We start from the raw sequence: 20,594 nt of genomic DNA on the forward strand, positions 1-20,594 counted from the left end.
ATCGTCATCCAACAAAATACTCAACCAATCTAACTTGTTTTCCTCCCTTGCACGACTTCGAAAATATTTTGTAGAAACATGTATGTTTTGTCCATATCGACGTGAAACAAACAAAGGCATCCGCCTCCAAGAGCGAGCAACAAGTGTCGCAACCTGAAAAATACAGTGCGCAAAAAAAAAACAACCGGCGAAAGAAAATGACAGAAGAGTCGCCACCGTGCGTTATTCATCCCAAAGGAGGGAAAGGAAACGCTCGAAGTAAACCTGAAAAAGGAAAGGACAAGACGGGGTCTTGCAACCAAATCTTGGGTTCGGGAGTCGGTTATGCGAAGGGAAGGTATTAGCACCCCTACGCATCCGTAGTACTCTACGGGATCCACTTTTGTAGTTCTTGTCTAAAGGGTATGGGTTTATCTAATGTGTTATTTACTAAAAGGGGGGTTAAATGAAAATGACTCGCGCGGATGTCGCATCCACTGCATACGTATCTCATCTGAATATGAGAATCAGAGTCTTCGTAGCTCGGCTACCTAGGGGTTAAGGGTAATTGTGCTCGCTAAGACATCGCGTCTTATGCCTACGTATCTCATCTGGCCTGAGAATCAGAGCAAAACATAGTTCGGCTAACTATGGGGTTATGGATTGGGTTTTGGACGAACGACATCACTACGCAATCTACCGGATGCTCGACCTTTGGAGACTTACTCGCCTGTAGTAGAAGAAGTTAACGTGTTGCTTTGGGTTTTAGGGTTTGGGATGCTCAAGGGCAAAAAGGCAGTCCTTGACGAAGGAACCGCGCTACCTGCAGGGATACGAACACATACGAAACAAACATGTATAAAGTAAATGTGCCAACAAGGGGCTCAGAAGTAAATAAACAAAAGAAAACAAATGCCTCCTATCGAGGTCTTCCAGCTAAGAAAGCGATAAAATGCGGAAAAGAGGTAAAAGTACCACACGGATAAAGATCCGAAGTAACAGCAATTAAAGGAGTAAGAAACCCAAGGATCTCCTAAGCTAATGCCATCAAAGAAAGGTGAGTCAGTATAGGTAATCGGAATGAACCTCCAGGGGGTATCCCACAAATAAAGTGGGAAAACCACGCAAACCATCTCTGCAAGAGTCTGTGAGCCCTCACAAAAACTCAACAAAAGGGTTAGTGAAACACGATAAGCATTTTTCTCATGGATAACAGTATGGTTTCAGAAACCTCAAACCCTGTGGCATACATTTCAGAAATCATGTGATTAAACATTCAAGACATAGGTTTCACCCATTCATGCATAATTAAACCCGTGGGCAAAAACATAATAAAATTCATCCATCATACCTCATACATTCAGATGATCCAAATTAAGAGCATAAAATCATGGGAATGAGGCAAACCTGATGGGAGAGACCGGTTGAAATCAAATGGCACGGCAGGGTTTGCAAGACAATGTTAGGGTTTGCGTGAGATGAAAGTGTGTGAGTCAGATTGAATTTTTCAGAGCTGCCTGGGGGTTGCTCTGAGTTCTCTGTCAGGTTTCTCTTCGGGTTTTGTCCAGGGTTTTGTTCCAAGGAAACCTCAGAGTATTTTGCTTCTCTTCCTTCTTCTGTCTGATCTCCCTCTTTTATAACCTGATTTTCATGGATTTGTGGGCTCAAATGAGAGAGGTCCAAGTCCAAGTTTTTTCTATTATATTATATTTATTTATTTATTATTATTTTTATTTATTTATTTATTTTTGTAAAAAATTATTATTATTATTATATTTTTATTTTCTTTTTTTTTCTTTTTTTTTTCTTCTTTTTTTTTTTTTTCTTTTTTTTTTCTTGGATCTAATTCTGATTGACATGATGAAATGCAATATGAAATTCTAAATGAATGCATGAATGAGGAGGGCAAATTTTGGGGTGTTACAGCTGCCCCTATCCAATCATCAGCTAACCCGAGTAGGATGAAAGCGAACAGCTTATCAGACAAACGGGGTGAGCTGTGATTGAATACCAAAGACAGACCGAAAATTTGCGCTCCGAGAACACCACAAAAACGCGGAAATACACCGCGCTGTTTATTTTTCTTCCGATCCTCTGGCTGGATCTGAATCAGTCTTCTGACTTAATCTGGAGTTTCGATCCTCTGGCTGAACCTATACTCAATTTAGTCCTCTGGTTGGATATTAATTTTGATCCTCGGGCTGGATACGATTTTGATCTTCTGGCTAGATCTTCTTCGATCTTCTGGCTAGATCTCCTTCGTTTCGATTCTCTGGCTGAATCTATTTCCTTTGATTCTCTGGCTGAATCTACTTCGATCTTCTGACTAGATCTGAATTGTTGCGATTTTCGATCTTTTGGCTAGATCTTCTTTGTTTCTATTCTCTGGCTGAATCTACTTCGATCTTCTGGCTAGATCTGGATTGTTTTGATGATAAATTCCCATCATTAGGATCCTGCATCTGAGGCATGCGCTGGTTGACCCTCTTTTGAAATCTACACCCAACCTTCATATTAGATATGCAGCTTCGAGAATATTCCACTTTTGGGCTTCGTACATATTCTTCGGGCTAGAACATGTTGTAACTGTAACACCCTTCTAAAGTACCCCAAATATTTAATTAAACAACATATAAAACTCAGAGTAATTATGCAGTCAAGGGTGTCACACACAAACACTGCGCACCATTCAACAATATAACGGTCATGCTCCTTTATTAATTCAAAACATAACATTTGCATAAAACGCAGCGGATATAAATCTCATCATTCATGTAAAACATTACATGTAAAATGGTTCACAACCAACAATAAAACATTTAAAACAAGTTAAAACATCCCATCCCGATGTTACATCTATCAGAGCACGACCCACTAAGGAGACTACACTAGACTCCAAGCATTAGCTTCTACTCAACTCATTGCTCGTTACCTGAAAAATAGTTGTAAGGGTGAGTTCCTCAATCGATATAATAAGCATTATAAATTATCATGTCATGTTAAGTAAATAACACATTTCATCACCCAAATCAGATTACACATTCAGCAACGACAATATCAACTCAATCATACTCATACTCAATGTCAACACAACCACAAGTATAATATTGGAATACATCCATTCATATTATACGTCATACATACATTATGCAATGAGACTCCACACATGCGGTACCGACTATTCTTGAACATATAGTTCAAGCTCACCGATCAAATCCAAATACGGCTACTAAGCTCACTAGTCCCACTCATTTGAGACCTAGTGACTCACTCACTAATTCCTCACCATGGGAATTAGCTACAGCCCCAAAAGCTATGCTATGCACACTAATCATCTAGCATGCAAACATCAACAACAAATCCACAATGATTCACTCACTAATTCCTCACCATGGGAATTAGCTACAGCCCCAAGGCTATGCTATGCACGCTAATCATCTAGCAATGCAACGTCAACAACAATCCATAATGGACACATGCTCACACTCTAAGCCATACAACAGCCCATTCACAAATACATGCATAATATATACATTCACAACATTATGCATATCATCATACATCATCAACACATTTGTCAAAACATCATATCATCTCAAATAATTGAACACAGTATTAGCACACTCTACTAACACCTATACTGCTCAAAACAGCGGGAAATAATCCCTACCATATCACACACTGATATAGGCAACCACCAATTAGGCACACAACATTTAAATTAACAATTTTTCCATACTGCAACAGTGTTAACCGGTTAACGCCCTGGGTTAACCGGTTAACGCAGGCAAAACACGCTTACTGCCCAAAACTTATCAGTGTTAACCGGTTAACGCCCTGGGTTAACCGGTTAACGCAGGCAAAACAGCACCAATTCTCAATTCCTAACAGTGTTAACCGGTTAACACCCTGGGTTAACCGGTTAACGCAGACAAAACAGCAGTTCCTGCGCTAACACAAAGCAGAATGCAGAGTTCTCCGCATTTTCCGCCGTTGGAGGACTTCCGGACCTCCGATTCCAATTCCGTAAAAAGCTATACGTTAGGGAATTTACAACACACTCAATTACAGGTTCAATTTCAGTTTTTACACAACATATCCATCACAGTTTTCAGCATTCAACAAATCCCAATTAGGGTCAATTCAACGGTCTATCACTACCCATTACATGCTAACCCATAATCCCCATTAAACGACGATAAACCCCCTTTACCTGGTTAATCCGGCAAATCTTTGAGCTCCAAGCTCTTCTCTTCTCCAACCTTTTCTCTCTGGTTCTTTCTCTTGCTCTGCCTCTTCAGCCGCTTCTCTGAGTTTCACGTGAAAACCTTATTTTCCAAAATGAACTCTTTTTACTTATTCCAGCTTATATATTTTCAAATAATTATTATTCCAATAATAATAATAATAATTCAATAATTCCAAATTAATAATAATAATAATCCAATTATCTAATTAAATTAATAAATATATTATTAACTTAATTTAAATAATTACCATATTATTATCGGGGTGTTACAACTCTCCCCCACTAAAAGAGTTTTCGTCCTCGAAAACATACCTCAAGCGAACAACTCTGGGTAAGACTCCTTCATCTTACTCTCCAGTTCCCAAGTCACATTGCCACCTGCTGGTCCTCCCCAAGCTACCTTCACCAAGGCAATCTCTTTACCCCGCAACTGCTTCGACTCTCGATCCTCGATCCTCATAGGCGATGTTTCAACAGTCAGGTTATCTCTCACCTGTACATCATCTATTTGGACTACATGCGACGGATCATGAATGTACCTCCTCAGCTGAGACACATGAAAAACCTCATGCAAATTCGCAAGCGACGGCGGTAAAGCGATACGATAGGCTACCTCCCCTATCCTCTCCAAAATCTGATAAGGACCAATAAATCGAGGTGTCAACTTTTTTGACTTCAAAGCTCGACCAACCCCAGTGATCGGAGTAACACGAAGAAACACATGATTTCCCTCTTGAAATTCAAGTGACTTCCTCCTCTTGTCATGATAACTCTTCTGACGACTCTGAGCAATTCTCATCTTCTCCTGAATCATCTTAATCTTTTCCGTAGTTTGTTGAACAATCTCCGGCCCAACCACAGCACTCTCACCGGACTCATGCCAACATAAAGGTGTCCGACATCTCCTACCATACAAAGCTTCAAACGGTGCCATACCAATGCTCGAATGAAAACTATTGTTGTAGGTAAACTCAATCAAAGGCAAATAACAATCCCAAGCACCTCCCTTTTCCAAAACACAAGCCCTCAAAAGATCCTCTAGTGACTGAATCGTCCTCTCAGTCTGACCATCAGTCTGCGGATGATATGCAGAACTCAATCTCAGCTTAGTTCCCAAAGCCCTCTGCAAACCTTCCCAAAACTTCGATGTAAATCTAGGATCTCTGTCCGAAATAATACTCGACGGAATACCATGCAAACTTACAATCTTCTCAATATACAACTCGGCTAATCTCTCTAACGAATAATCCATTCTGATCGGAATGAAATGAGCCGACTTTGTCAATCTGTCAACAATCACCCAAATAGCTTCATAATTCTTACTTGTCCTTGGTAAGCCAGAAACAAAATCCATACTGATACTATCCCACTTCCACTCTGGAATAGCCAACGGTTGCATTATCCCAGACGGCTTCTGATGCTCAATCTTTGACTTCTGACAAGTCAAACAGGAATAAACAAAACTCGCAATTTCTTTCTTCATTCCCGGCCACCAAAATAACTTTTTCAAATCATGATACATCTTCGTAGCTCCCGGATGAATACTCAGGCCACTACGATGTCCTTCTTCAAGAATACTCTTCTTAAGTTCGATAACATCCGGAATACACACCCGATTACCAAATTTCAAAACATCATTCTCATCAACTCTGAATTAACCACCTTGACCTTGATTCACTAGAGTCAACTTATCAACCAAAAGCACATCGGATTTCTGACCCTCTCTAATCTCATCCAGAATACCACTCGTTAACTTCAACATTATCAATTTAACACTATTGTGAGTACTCTCACACACCAAACTCAAGTCTCTAAACTGCTCAATTAGATCCCATTCTCTAACCATTAACATAGACATACGCAACGATTTCCGACTCAATGCATCAGCCACTACGTTTGCTTTACCCGGATGGTAATTCAAACCAAAGTCATAATCCTTCAGAAATTCTAACCATCTCCTCTGTCTCATATTCAGCTCTTTCTGATCAAACAAATACTTTAAACTTTTATGGTCACTGAAAACCTCAAATCTTGACCCATACAAGTAATGCCTCCATAATTTCAAAACAAATACCACAGCTGCCAACTCTAAATCATGTGTCGGATAGTTCCTCTCATGAACCCTCAGCTGTCTCGAAGCATAAGCTATAACCTGCTTATTCTGCATCAACACACCACCCAAACCCAACAATGAAGCATCACAGTAAACTTCAAATGATTCCGACGAACTCGGTAATATCAGAATAGGAGCAGTAGTTAACCTTCTCTTTAACTCTTGGAAACCTTCTTCACATTTTGAGTCCCAAACAAATGCTTGCCCCTTTCTAGTCAACATCGTCAATGGTAACGCCAACTTAGAAAATCCCTCAATGAACTTCCTATAATAACCAGCCAAACCAAGGAAACTTCGAATCTCAGCAACAGACTTCGGAGCTTCCCACTTAGATACCGCTTCTATCTTAGAAGGATCAACAGCAACGCCACCTCTTGAAATCACATGACCAAGAAAACTCACCTCTCCTAACCAAAATTCACACTTGGACAATTTAGCAAATAACTTCTTTTCTCGTAGAACCCCCAAAACCACTCTCAAATGTTCAGCATGCTCTTCTTCAGATTTCGAATACACCAAAATATCATCAATAAACACTACAACAAACTTGTCTAGGTACGGATGGAAAATCCTATTCATGTACTCCATAAATACTCCAGGCGCATTAGTCACACCAAAAGGCATTACAGAATACTCATAATGTCCATACCTTGTTCTGAAAGCAGTCTTCTGAATATCCTCGGTTTTCACACGGATCTGATGATACCCAGATCTCAAATCTATTTTGCTGAACACACTTGCACCAACCAACTGATCCATCAAATCATCAATCCTCGGCAAAGGATACCGATTCTTGATCGTCACTTTATTCAGTTGCCTGTAGTCCACACACAACCTCATAGTACCTTCTTTCTTCTTAACCAATAGCACTGGTGCACCCCACGGTGACACACTCGGACGAATAAATTTCTTATCCAACAGATCTTCCAACTGACTCTTCAATTCAGTTAACTCAACAGCAGACATACGGTACAGAGCCATCGATATCGGTCTAGTACCAGGTACCAAATCAATCGAGAACTCAACTTCACGCTCTGGCGGTAATTCATTCACTTCTTCTGGAAACACATCAGGAAAATCACACACCACGGCTAGATCACAAATCGCCAGTTTACCTTTAGCCCCTAAAGTCGCTAACAGCATAAACAACTCTGCCCCATCTACTACTGCCTCATTCACCTGCCTCGCTGATAGAAACAAACTTTTTCCTTCCTCAACTTCAGGAAATATCACAGTCTTATCAAAACAATTAATAGAAACTCGGTTAAGCACCAACCAGTTCATACCCAAGATAACATCAATCTGCACTAACGGAAGACACACAAGGTCTATCCCAAAGTCTCTACCAAAAATACTCAAAGGACAACTCAAACAAACTGAAGTAGTAGTCACTGAACCCTTCGCAGGAGTATCAATCACCATACTACCATACATCTCAGATATCTCTAACTTAAGTTTCACAGCACAATCCAAAGATATAAAGGAATGAGTAGCACCGGTGTCAATAATAGCTACAAGAGGAAAACCATTTATATAACACGTACCTCTGATCAAACGATCATCCGTAGAAGTCTCAGAACCCGATAAGGCAAAGACCTTGCCTCCTGACTGATTCTCCTTCTTCGGCTTAGGACACTGTGGACTGATATGACCCACCTCTCCACAGTTGAAACAAGTTACAGTCTTCAACCGGCACTCTACAGCCAAATGACCACCTTTGCCACACTTGAAACACCTCATCTCAGCACTGGTACACTCATGGACACGATGTCCAGCCCGACCACATCTATAACACTTAGCAGGGGCGCTAGAGTCTCCCCCACTAGGCCTCTTCATCCCACTCTGCTTCTGGAAACCTTTGCCAGCTGCATACGGTTTTCCACGATCATTCTGATTCTTGCTTTTCCTATCAACTCTCTGTTGATAGCTCTCTGCTCTGGCTTTGGAATCCTGTTCAAAAATCCTGCAACAGTCAACCAAGTCAGAAAACACTCTGATCCGTTGGTATCCAATAGCCTGTTTGATCTCGGGACGCAACCCGTTCTCAAACTTCACACATTTTGAAAATTCTCCAGCAGCCTCATTATAGGGAGTGTAATACTTCGACAGCTCTGTGAACTTAGCAGCATACTCCGTAACAGACTTGTTACCCTGCTTCAACTCTAAGAACTCTATCTCTTTCTTTCCTCTGACATCTTCTGGAAAGTACTTCCTCAAGAATCTCTCTCTGAACACAGCCCAAGTGATCTCAGCATTCCCAGCAGATTCCAACTCAGTGTGGGTAGCAACCCACCAATCATCTGCTTCTTCCGACAGCATATGCGTACCGAACCTGACCTTCTGGTTATCGGCACACTCAGTCACTCGGAAGATCCTCTCAATCTCCTTCAACCACTTCTGAGCGCCATCTGGATCGTATGCTCCCTTGAACATTGGAGGATTGTTCTTCTGGAACTCACTCAATTGACGAGCAGCTCCCATTCCCACAACATTCGGATTTCCTCCAAGTACTCCAGCTAGCATACCCAGAGCCTCAGCAATCGCAGCATCATCTCTACCTCTTCCAGCCATCTCTATTCTGAAAACCCAACAAGCTAAAACAATAAGTACTGATAGGGTTACACAACACCTATCCCGTACAGGGGAAACAGAATAATTACGACTCGACTCGACCGACTATGCTCTGATACCACTAATGTAACACCCTTCTAAAATACCCCAAATATTTAATTAAACAACATATAAAACTCAGAGTAATTATGCAGTCAAGGGTGTCACACACAAACACTGCGCACCATTCAACAATATAACGGTCATGCTCCTTTATTAATTCAAAACATAACATTTGCATAAAACGCAGCGGATATAAATCTCATCATTCATGTAAAACATTACATGTAAAATGGTTCACAACCAACAATAAAACATTTAAAACAAGTTAAAACATCCCATCCCGATGTTACATCTATCAGAGCACGACCCACTAAGGAGACTACACTAGACTCCAAGCATTAGCTTCTACTCAACTCATTGCTCGTTACCTGAAAAATAGTTGTAAGGGTGAGTTCCTCAATCGATATAATAAGCATTATAAATTATCATGTCATGTTAAGTAAATAACACATTTCATCACCCAAATCAGATTACACATTCAGCAACGACAATATCAACTCAATCATACTCATACTCAATGTCAACACAACCACAAGTATAATATTGGAATACATCCATTCATATTATACGTCATACATACATTATGCAATGAGACTCCACACATGCGGTACCGACTATTCTTGAACATATAGTTCAAGCTCACCGATCAAATCCAGATACGGCTACTAAGCTCACTAGTCCCACTCATTTGAGACCTAGTGACTCACTCACTAATTCCTCACCATGGGAATTAGCTACAGCCCCAAAGGCTATGCTATGCACACTAATCATCTAGCATGCAAACATCAACAACAAATCCACAATGATTCACTCACTAATTCCTCACCATGGGAATTAGCTACATCCCCAAGGCTATGCTATGCACGCTAATCATCTAGCAATGCAACGTCAACAACAATCCATAATGGACACATGCTCACACTCTAAGCCATACAACAGCCCATTCACAAATACATGCATAATATATACATTCACAACATTATGCATATCATCATACATCATCAACACATTTGTCAAAACATCATATCATCTCAAATAATTGAACACAGTATTAGCACACTCTACTAACACCTATACTGCTCAAAACAGCGGGAAATAATCCCTACCATATCACACACTGATATAGGCAACCACCAATTAGGCACACAACATTTAAATTAACAATTTTTCCATACTGCAACAGTGTTAACCGGTTAACGCCCTGGGTTAACCGGTTAACGCAGGCAAAACACGCTTACTGCCCAAAACTTATCAGTGTTAACCGGTTAACGCCCTGGGTTAACCGGTTAACGCAGGCAAAACAGCACCAATTCTCAATTCGTAACAGTGTTAACCGGTTAACACCCTGGGTTAACCGGTTAATGCAGACAAAACAGCAGTTCCTGCGGTAACACAAAGCAGAATGCAGAGTTCTCCGCATTTTCCGCCGTTGGAGGACTTCCGGACCTCCGATTCCAATTCCGTAAAAAGCTATACGTTAGGGAATTTACAACACACTCAATTACAGGTTCAATTTCAGTTTTTACACAACATATCCATCACAGTTTTCAGCATTCAACAAATCCCAATTAGGGTCAATTCAACGGTCTATCACTACCCATTACATGCTAACCCATAATCCCCATTAAACGACGATAAACCCCCCTTACCTGGTTAATCCGACAAATCTTTGAGCTCCAAGCTCTTCTCTTCTCCAACCTTTGCTCTCTGGTTCTTTCTCTTGCTCTGCCTCTTCAGCCGCTTCTCTGAGTTTCACGTGAAAACCTTATTTTCCAAAATGAACTCTTTTTACTTATTCCAGCTTATATATTTTCAAATAATTATTATTCCAATAATAATAATAATTCAATAATTCCAAATTAATAATAATAATAATCCAATTATCTAATTAAATTAATAAATATATTATTAACTTAATTTAAATAATTACCATATTATTATCGGGGTGTTACAGTAACGACTCCTCAATTAGACTTGGGCTTGCTGGGGAAATAAAGCTTGTAGGCGACTTTACTGGGGAATCTTCAAATTGAGCCTTAGGCTGGCTTAATGGAACACGATTCTCAGGCTGAATCTTCGAAATGACCCTCAGGCTGGATCACTGGAACACGATTCTCAGGCTGAATCTTCGAAATGACCCTCAGGCTGGATCACTGGAAAACGATTCTCAGGCTGAATCTTTAAAACGACCCTCAGGCTGGATCACTCACGCTTGATCCTCTGGCTGGATCTCATGACCTTGGTTGTAAAGTAATTCTTCAGTCTGCTTGGAAGAACCTGTTTATCAGCTTATGTGTATGCTTGATATGATATGCATGCAAATGCAAATGTTTTGCATGGTGTAAAAAAAAATATGCTTGGGGAAGCAAACTCCGGTAGGGAACAGATCGCTGTATCAATCCTTGAATGCTCTGTGGGGAATGATCCGTCTGCTGGGACCAATGAGCCACCAAAAATAAATTGGTTGCTTGAAAAGTTGACCTTGCGGGGGGAGTATCAACTATGGAAACTTTGTTCGGCGAGGCTCTGTGAGGAGAGTCTGTGGGGAAAACACTTCCTGGGGAAATGTCGTAGGAAACGACCTTTGCTGGGGATATGAACTTGCTAATCGCCCTCAAGCTGGGGATTAACAAATCTGTTAAAAATAATCTGCTGGGGAATGAGATGAACACTGGGAACACCACCCTCTCATCTGTTGGTTATGCAACCACTCCGCTGTTGCTAGGAAGATACAGTCTGACACTGTCGACTCCGTTGGGGATATATAGTCTGGATACTGTCAACTCTGTTGGGGAACATGCTCTACTGAGGAGAGACTTTGCCAACCGCTTGGGGATGAGGATTCATGACTTGGCATCCGGTTCCTGTGACCTGCAACCAAAAATACACGTATGCCTCGTGGGAATTACTCGGTTTGAATTCACCGTCTGGGATTAAGTACATTCAAAGCAATTTTAAATGTTTTCCTGTGCAAATCATCTGCAAAAGCCACCATTATGTTCATATGCAATATGTTTTATCAAAAATTCGGACATTTTTGCAAACAAACTGATAAATGAAAAATAAAGAGGCTCTTTAACTGAATTATTCGACTCTTACTGGGGAGAAAATTTGTGCCAGGAATAGGCGAGGGTATCAGGAAGCTGATCCCTGAAAAGAGGTGATCGCTATAAAAAGAGAACTATCCTAATGGCAATGGGGATACGGGGTCCCACCGAGTTTCGACTCTGCTATGGCTCGTATGTCCTCAAGACGCTCTGCTCCTCTTGCTTTCTGAAGTGGATGATTAGTCGATCTTTAACCTTCGAAGATTGCCGGATTGAATGAAACAGTGATATAACACTAATGAACTCAGATCACAGTCATTCGCTTATTCCCTAACTTTTTCCTGGATCTCCCCCTTTTCGGGTTTTCAATCCACCGGGATACCCATTTTTGCCTGAGCCGCCCTTTTGGGTTTTCGACTCACCGGGTGTACTCTTTTTTATATCCCTAATTTTTGCCCGAACCTCTTTATTCTTTTTTTTTCTTTGGTTCGTCGGGATGCCCTTTTTTTGCCTGGACTATTCTTTTTATCGTCCAGCGGGTCTATTTTATGCGAAGTATTTTTTTTTAACTGCGACTGAGTTAATAGGGGACGGGAATCCTTCACCATCCATGGTTGTTAGCATCAAAGCTCCGCCATAGAAAATCCTTTTAACCACGTACGGACCCTCATAGTTCGGTGTTCATTTGCTCCTGTGATCTGTGTTGGGAGGAAGAAATCTTTTTAGTACCAATTCACCGACTTGATACCCCTGAGGGCGCACTTTCTGACCAAATGCTTTCTTCATTCGTCTCTGACCGAGATACGTCAATTCTGGGTACGTAGTTCCAGCATAGCACCTTAATCATCGAAGACAAGGTAAGTAAAGCATCAGCAAATTGGTTTTTCTTCAAAAGAAAGTCAACAATCTTCTCGTGTAGTCTCTATAAGGAGCCAGATGAGGTTGAGGTGTATACCATTTCCCGTTGGCTTGATTGATGACCAAAGTTGAATCCCCGTATACATCCAGGGTTTTAATTTGTATATTGACGGCTTCCTCAAGTCTTAGGATACAAGCTTCGTATTCGGCTTCATTGTTGGTGCAGGGAAAAGTTATTCTAGCACCAAATGGCATATGAACCCCCTTCCGGTGTGATCAACACTATACCAACTCCGCGACCATTGACGTGGACCGCCCCATCAAACATCATAACCCATTTGGATTCAGGGTCAGGCCCCTCCTCCGGGAGTGGTTCCTCTCAATCTTTCGATTTGAGAAACATGATGTCCTCATCAGGAAAGTCAAACCTCATAGGTTGGTAATCATCAATCGGTTGCTCTGCAAGATAGTCTGACAAGACACTTCCCTTGATGGCTTTTTGTGAAGTGTATTGGATGTCATACTCTGTCAGTATCATTTGTCACCTAGTAACCTTTCCAGTAAGTGCTGGCTTTTCAAAAATATACTTGACTGGATCCATTTTTGATATCAATAGAGTCGTGTGAGTCAACATATACTGTCTTAGTCGGCGAGCAGCCCATGCCAAAGCGCGCCAAGTTTTCTCGAGCAATGAGTATCTTTGTTCACAGTCGGTAAACTTTTGCTAAGGTAGTATATTGCATGCTCTTTTCGACCTGACTCGTCATGCTGACCGAGCACACAACCCATTGACCTTTCTAACACAATCAAGTACATGATCAATGGTCTTTCCTCTCGGCCTGTAGACCTGCCCCGATCTTGATCTCTTTCTTGTCGTCTGCGGTACCGATGTTGACGGTCTCAATCACCTCCTGTTAAGGTGTAATAGCTCGGTCCTCCTGTTTCAACAATCTGGCTAACCCTTCAGGCAATTCACAATCTTCCTCAACCCCTTCTTCGGCTTAATAGATAGGATTGTCGAAGTCATACTTGGCCATAGCAGTGTCGTTAGTAGTGAGATCCGGGTGGTCCGCTCTGCATGATGGAGGATCATGCTTTACCTTAGAATGAGAGATTTTTTTTTTTGGAAAGAAAGAAAAAACGAAAAAAGAAACATTGCCATTTTTTTTGTAAAAGTAAAAAAACTGAAAGAAAGAGAACACAAAATTGTTTGCAAAAGCCGTCCTTTATGATGATAAAAATAATTGCGAAATGTAACTAAATGGATGGCCCTACAAATGAGCCGTTACACCTTGGGCAAAGTGTAAGACTTTATTATGCATGTAATAAAGGAAAACAATAAAAATCACTCTTTCAGTAGAGTAACCCGGACGGTTTTTTCAGACGACCAATTGTCGAGCTTTTCTCCCGGGACACACGGGCGAATCCAGCTATCTAATTCAAAGTCGCTGTCAGCCTTGTCTTCATCTGCAGCATTGACGATGTGGGGAGAAACCAAACCCCCGCTGGAGAGAGTACCGGTTTCATTCTTCTGAGATCCCGGAGCATACCCCAATCCAAACTTGTCTTCTTTGATGACTGGCTCCACAAATTTGCCCCAGCCTTGGGCATTACCAGCTTTAACCACTTCGACAGCTTGCTTGTATGAAGAGATAGAAGTCCCGACCTTCTCAAACTCAGGTGAAAAGACAGCTTCGGGCGCGACCTCATTGATGTTTATGGCTTCGAAGCCCTGACATAGCATCTCGTGCATCTCGCCGTCCATCTCTACATACTTAAATGTAGATAGGTGGCTAACAAAAATATCCTCTTCACCACAGACAGTGACGACCTGACCTTCTAGTTCATGTTTGAGCTTATGGTGGAGGGTAGAAGTAACAGCACCGGCAACATGAATCCAAGGCCGACCTAGCAGACAGCTATAGGCAGGCTGGATATCCATCACATAAAGGTACTCTTGAATACCTGCGGTCCAATCTTAACTGGCAACTCAACTTCGCCAAAGACAGCTCTCTTAGAGCCATCAAAAGCCCTCACAACTAAGTTACTTGGCCTCAGGATGGTGTCATCGCAATCCAACTTCGTTAAGGCTTTCTTTGGAAGAACATTCAGAGAAAAGCGTGTATCAACCAAAACATGGGAAAGCATCACCCCTTTGCACTCCATTGTGATATGCAAGGCTTTGTTGTGATTCCTGCCCTCAGATGTCAGGTCATTATCGGTGAAACCTAGCCCCCGGCTAGCGTTTACATTGGACACTACCGACTCTAGCTGGTTAATAGTTATCTCTGTGGGAACATAAGCCATATTCAGTACTTTCAACAAGGCTGCTCTGTGCGCCTCAGAGCACAGCAATAGTGAGAGAATGGAGATCTTTGAGGGTGTCTGATTTAGCTGGTCGACTACTTTGTAGTCACTTTTCTTGATAATCCTCATAAACTCATCCACTTCCTTCTCGAATGCGGTCTTAGGAGGATCTTCCTCAGTAGTAACCTCTTCGGCGGCCATCTGTTTCCCTTTAGCCTTGGCAGCTGCCTCGGCTTCAGTATTCGCGCGTAATGTTGATGGAGCAAATAGGCGTCCACTACGAGTGAAGCCACCAACCCCTCCAACATTGTCTACAGCGGAGCTACCAATGTCAATGTCTTCTTCATTAACTTTCTGCCCCTGGCAGTAGATATCAGCCCCATAGTGCCACGGGATAGCACTGTCTTTCTCATACGGAACGGGTCCTGGTATTGTGATGGTGATCGGACCAACCAAAGTCGGTTGAGGGCTGTCAGAGTAAATTGCAACTGGTGCTGAACTTTCGATGTTCACCGCTGCTGGTTCTGTACTTTCTGGGAAATATATTGTTGTCGGAGCGAGTCTCTCGGGAACATTTATTTCTTCAGGAGTGAAATAAAACGTCACCGTCGATACATCATTCTTCACTGGACGGGCCTGATCGAACTGAAGACAACCTTCATCTATCAGTTGCTGAATACCCCTTCTCAAACTGTCACATCCGTTTTCGGCAGCTTGACAATTTCTGCATTCTTCCCCAGAGCCCGGGAAAATATGTCCTTTCAGAAGTCGGTCTTTAACCACCGATAGCGAAGTCTTCACCTTAGTCACATCAGAAACCAAATTCAAAGTTTCCCCACTATCAACAGCATTAATCCTCTGCCCGCCGTGAGCCGGCATCGGGTTCTGGATAACATTAGGCACCTGAGCAAAATTGATAGCCTGGGCATCTCTCAAATCTTGTACCTTTAACTGGAGAGCCTTGCAATTATCTGTAGTATGGCCAGGTGCGTTGGAGTGAAAAGCACATTTGGCGTTGACATCATAACCTCTAGGAAAATTATTGGGATCGATTGGTGGGGCCAGAGTTCTCAATGTAACCAGATTCATGTCAATCAGCTTGGGAAGTAATACTGAATAAGGCATTGGGATTGGCTCGATGACCCGGTCCGTCTGCCTCGGACGTTGTTGATAATGTCTCTACTGACCCGGATTACCTCCTTGTTGTTGATTGTTGTACCTGGGTTGTTGTTGCGGATGATATTGCGGTTGAGGAACAGGTGTTGGAATAGTGACTGCGGCCACTTGATCTTGATAATAATTAGGGCGTCCTCTACCCCTGCCTCTGCCGGCATACACAACGCTTGCCTCGCCTTCTTTTCTTCGCTGACAGTTACCAGCAAACGGTCTCTTGGGACCTGATGAGTTGGAAGCACTATTGTCTTGAATTCGGCCCATCTTCAACAGACTCTCGATTCTTTCTCCAGCAATTACTATTTCTGCAAAGCTGATTGACGGGCAAGCAGCCAATCTCTCAATATAATTGCCTTGAAGAGTGTTCATGAACATGTCCGCCATCTCCCTTTCAGACATAGGGGGTTGGACGGACGCAGCAATCTGTCTCCAACGCTGAGCATACTCTCTAAAGGTTTCCTTGGCAGTCTGAGACATACCTTGCAACAAGGTCCAATTTGGAGCCATGTCCAAGTTGTATTGATATTGCTTGACGAAAGCCTCTGCCAAGTCTTTCCAGCTCTTGATGGTAGTACGAGACAAATGAGAATACCATTCACAAGAAGCTCCAGTTAGGCTGTCTTGGAAATAGTACATCCACAGCTTTTCATCTTCCGTGTGAGCTCCCAACCTTCCCAGATAAGATTGGAGATGAGTGCGTGGGCAAGAAGCCTCGTTGTATTTCTCAAAAGTAGGGGGTTTGAACTTGTGAGGAATCCTTACTCCCTGAACCAGACCAAGATTTGTGACATCAAAGCCTAAGGAACTTTGAGACTCCAAAGATTTGAGCTTCTCAACAAGCTCATCCATACGGCGAGTGGTCTCGAGGGCCTCGTCGTGCAAAGAAAATTGATCATACTGACAATCTTCAGTAACGGGGCGCCCGTTAATCCGAATTCCTTAATTCACATTGTACCTTCCGCCAATACCATTTCCAACATTCCCTGTGTTGCCAACATTACCCGGGTTTCCATCAGCATTTGTGTTACCCGCGTTACCAGTATTCACAGGGTTATCAGCGTTCCCAGGGTTACCAGGGTTTCCCTCAGCATTTGGTATCTCCACCTCCGGATCGGGTCTCGGTTGCTCAACCAATTCCCTCAGCTTTTCCTGGCCTTCTGCCATACCAGTCATCAATGTCATGAACTGATCCATCCTTTCACGCATATCAGCCAGCTCTTTCTGTACTTGGTCCATCGCTAGCTGTGGACGATTTTCCTTTGTCGGGTACCTGTGGACTCGCTTGGGACCAATAACTGCCTGATACAGGAACAAACATTAGACACTGCGGTGACACCTGCAAAACAGACAAGGGTTAATATGCATGGTATGCAATGCATTGCTTGTTCAGTTTTAAGGCACCCCCATTTTGAAAGGGAATACCCTGCAAATGAATAAGCATGAGATGTTGGATGCAAATATGCAGATGATGTTATGCAATGCAAAGGCATGTCAATCAGAATTGATGGATCCGCTTGAACATCTGTCAGGTTGCACTACCTGGAGAGAAATTCACTGAGGAATATAATACAAGACCAAAACTCTGCTCCAGAAAACCGGGTTGGTTGGAGGTTAAGGTTTCCTGAATTTAGCCCGCCCCTCACTGGTAGGTTCTAAGAACAGAAGTTCGTCAGCTTTAGCCCTTCAGTCGCGAATAATACGTTTACCACTGAAGGTTTGGTATTATTACGGGACAAAAGACCTCCATTGACTCCCCTCAACAGGACATCCTAATAGAAAGTTCCCAGTCTCGGGATCCTCGGATTGAGCAGCGAGAATGCGCCCACCAGAGCTAACATAATCACGTCTCGGAGGAGGGGCCTCGACTGAGTTCTCGGGAAATGGTCACCAGAGTCTACGATTTCTAGAGGAACATCCTGCCGTTACGGAACACCCGTAAGACATAATATATCCAAAAGAAACCTCGTCTGGGTGTGGTTCTTCACGAACGACTTAACGTAGCAACACGCCACGCAAGCCTCATGATTATCCACTCTAAAACATGTGTGTACACTCAAGCCTGGGTAATGGGTTTATCTCTCATAGAACACCCCATCCCAACAAACAAACAAACAGATCCAACAGATACAACAGATGCATGCAAGCAGGTAAGCAAATAAATGTACAAAAGCATGAACACCCAATAAACAAGAAATCACACAAGCTAGGAGGGACTCGCTTAGGAAAGATGGACCAGCAAGAGGTCAACTTCTTAGTGTCCCCAGAAGAGTCGCCAGCTGTCGCAACATGAAAAATACAGTTCGCGAAAAAACAACCGGCGAAAGAAAATGACAGAAGAGTCGCCACCGTGCGTTATTCATCCCAAAGGAGGGAAAGTAAACGCTCGAAGTAAACTTGAAAAAGGAAAGGACAAGACGGGGTCTCGCAACCAAATCTTGGGTTCGGGAGTCGGTTATGCGAAGGGAAGGTATTAGCACCCCTACGCATCCGTAGTACTCTACGGGATCCACTTTTGTAGTTCTTGTCTAAAGGGTGTGGGTTTATCTAATGTGTTAATTACTAAAAAAAAGGGGTTAAATGAAAATGACTCGCGCGGATGTCGCATCCACTGCATACGTATCTCATCTGAGTATGAGAATCAGAGTCTTCGTAGCTCGGCTACCTAGGGGTTAAGGGTAATTGTGCTCGCTAAGACATCGCGTCTTATGCCTATGTATCTCATCTGGCCTGAGAATCAGAGCAAAACGTAGTTCGACTAACTATGGGGTTATGGATTGGGTTTTGGACGAACGACGTCACTACGCAATCTACCGGATGCTCGACCTTTGGAGACTTACTCGCCTGTAGTAGAAGGAGTTAACGTGTTGCTTTGGGTTTTAGGGTTTGGGATGCTCAAGGGCAAAAAGGCAGTCCTTGACGAAGGAACCGCGCTACCTGCAGGGATACGAACACATACAAAACAAACATGTATAAAGTAAATGTGCCAACAAGGGGCTCAGAAGTAAATAAACAAAAGAAAACAAATGCCTCCTATCGAGGTCTTCCAGCTAAGAAAGCAATAAACTGCGGAAAAGAGGTAAAAGTACCACACGGATAAAGATCCGAAGTAACAACAATTAAAGGAGTAAGAAACCCAGGGATCTCCCAAGCTAATGCCATCAAAGAAAGGTGAGTCAGTACAGGTAATCGGAATGAACCTCCAGGGGGTATCCCACAAATAAAGTGGGAAAACCACGCAAACCATCTCTGCAAGAGTCTGTGAACCCTCACAAAAACTCAACAAAAGGGTTAGTGAAACACGATAAGCATTTTTTTCATGGATAACGGTATGGTTTCAGAAACCTCAAACCCTGTGGCATACATTTCAGAAATCATGTGATTAAACATTCAAGGCATAGGTTTCACCCATTCATGCATGATTAAACCTGTGGGCAAAAACATAATGAAATTCATCCATCATACCTCATACATTCAGATGATCCAAATTCAGAGCATAAAATCATGGGAATGAGGCAAACCTGATGGGAGAGACCGGTTGAAATCAAATGGCACGGTTGGGTTTGCAAGGCAATGTTAGGGTTTGCGTGAGATGAAAGTGTGTGAGTCAGATTGAATTTTTCAGAGCTGCCTGGGGGTTGCTCTGAGTTCTCTGTCAGGTTTCTCTTCAGGTTTTGTCCAGGGTTTTGTTCCAAGGAAACCTCAGAGTATTTTGCTTCTCTTCCTTTTTCTGTCTGATCTCCCTCTTTTATAACCTGATTTTCATGGCTTTGTGGGCTCAAATGAGAGAGGTCCAAGTCCAAGTTTTTCTATTATATTTTATTTATTTTTTTATTATTATTTTTATTTATTTATTTATTTATTGTAAAAAAAAATTATTTTTTTTTCATTTTTTTTTTTTTAAAATTTTAAAAAAAATTCTTGGATCTAATTCTGATTGACATGATGAAATGCAATATGAAATGCTAAATGAATGCATGAATGAGGAGGGCAAATTTTGGGGTGTTACACTTACTAAAAAGATAGTCCAACAAAATCTAGAAAAGTCGTCCACTATTACGAAACCGTAATAATTTCCTCCTAGACTTTTAATCCTAGACGGCCCAAACAAGTCCATATGAAGAAGTTCGAGAGGTCTCGTTGTTGAAACGATATTTTTGGATTTAAATGAGATTCTCGTTTGCTTCCCTTTTTGACA

The 20,594-nt window shown here is 42.2% G+C and overlaps 1 pseudogene; it reads right to left on the reverse strand.

Moving 5' to 3' along the window:
- Positions 1-7,458: 7,458 nt before the first annotated feature.
- Positions 7,459-20,594, reverse strand: part of LOC127131545 (uncharacterized) — a 93,150-nt pseudogene continuing 80,014 nt past the window's right edge.

The sequence above is a fragment of the Lathyrus oleraceus genome, chromosome 3 (assembly GCF_024323335.1).
Source record: "Lathyrus oleraceus cultivar Zhongwan6 chromosome 3, CAAS_Psat_ZW6_1.0, whole genome shotgun sequence".
NCBI lineage: Eukaryota > Viridiplantae > Streptophyta > Magnoliopsida > Fabales > Fabaceae > Lathyrus > Lathyrus oleraceus.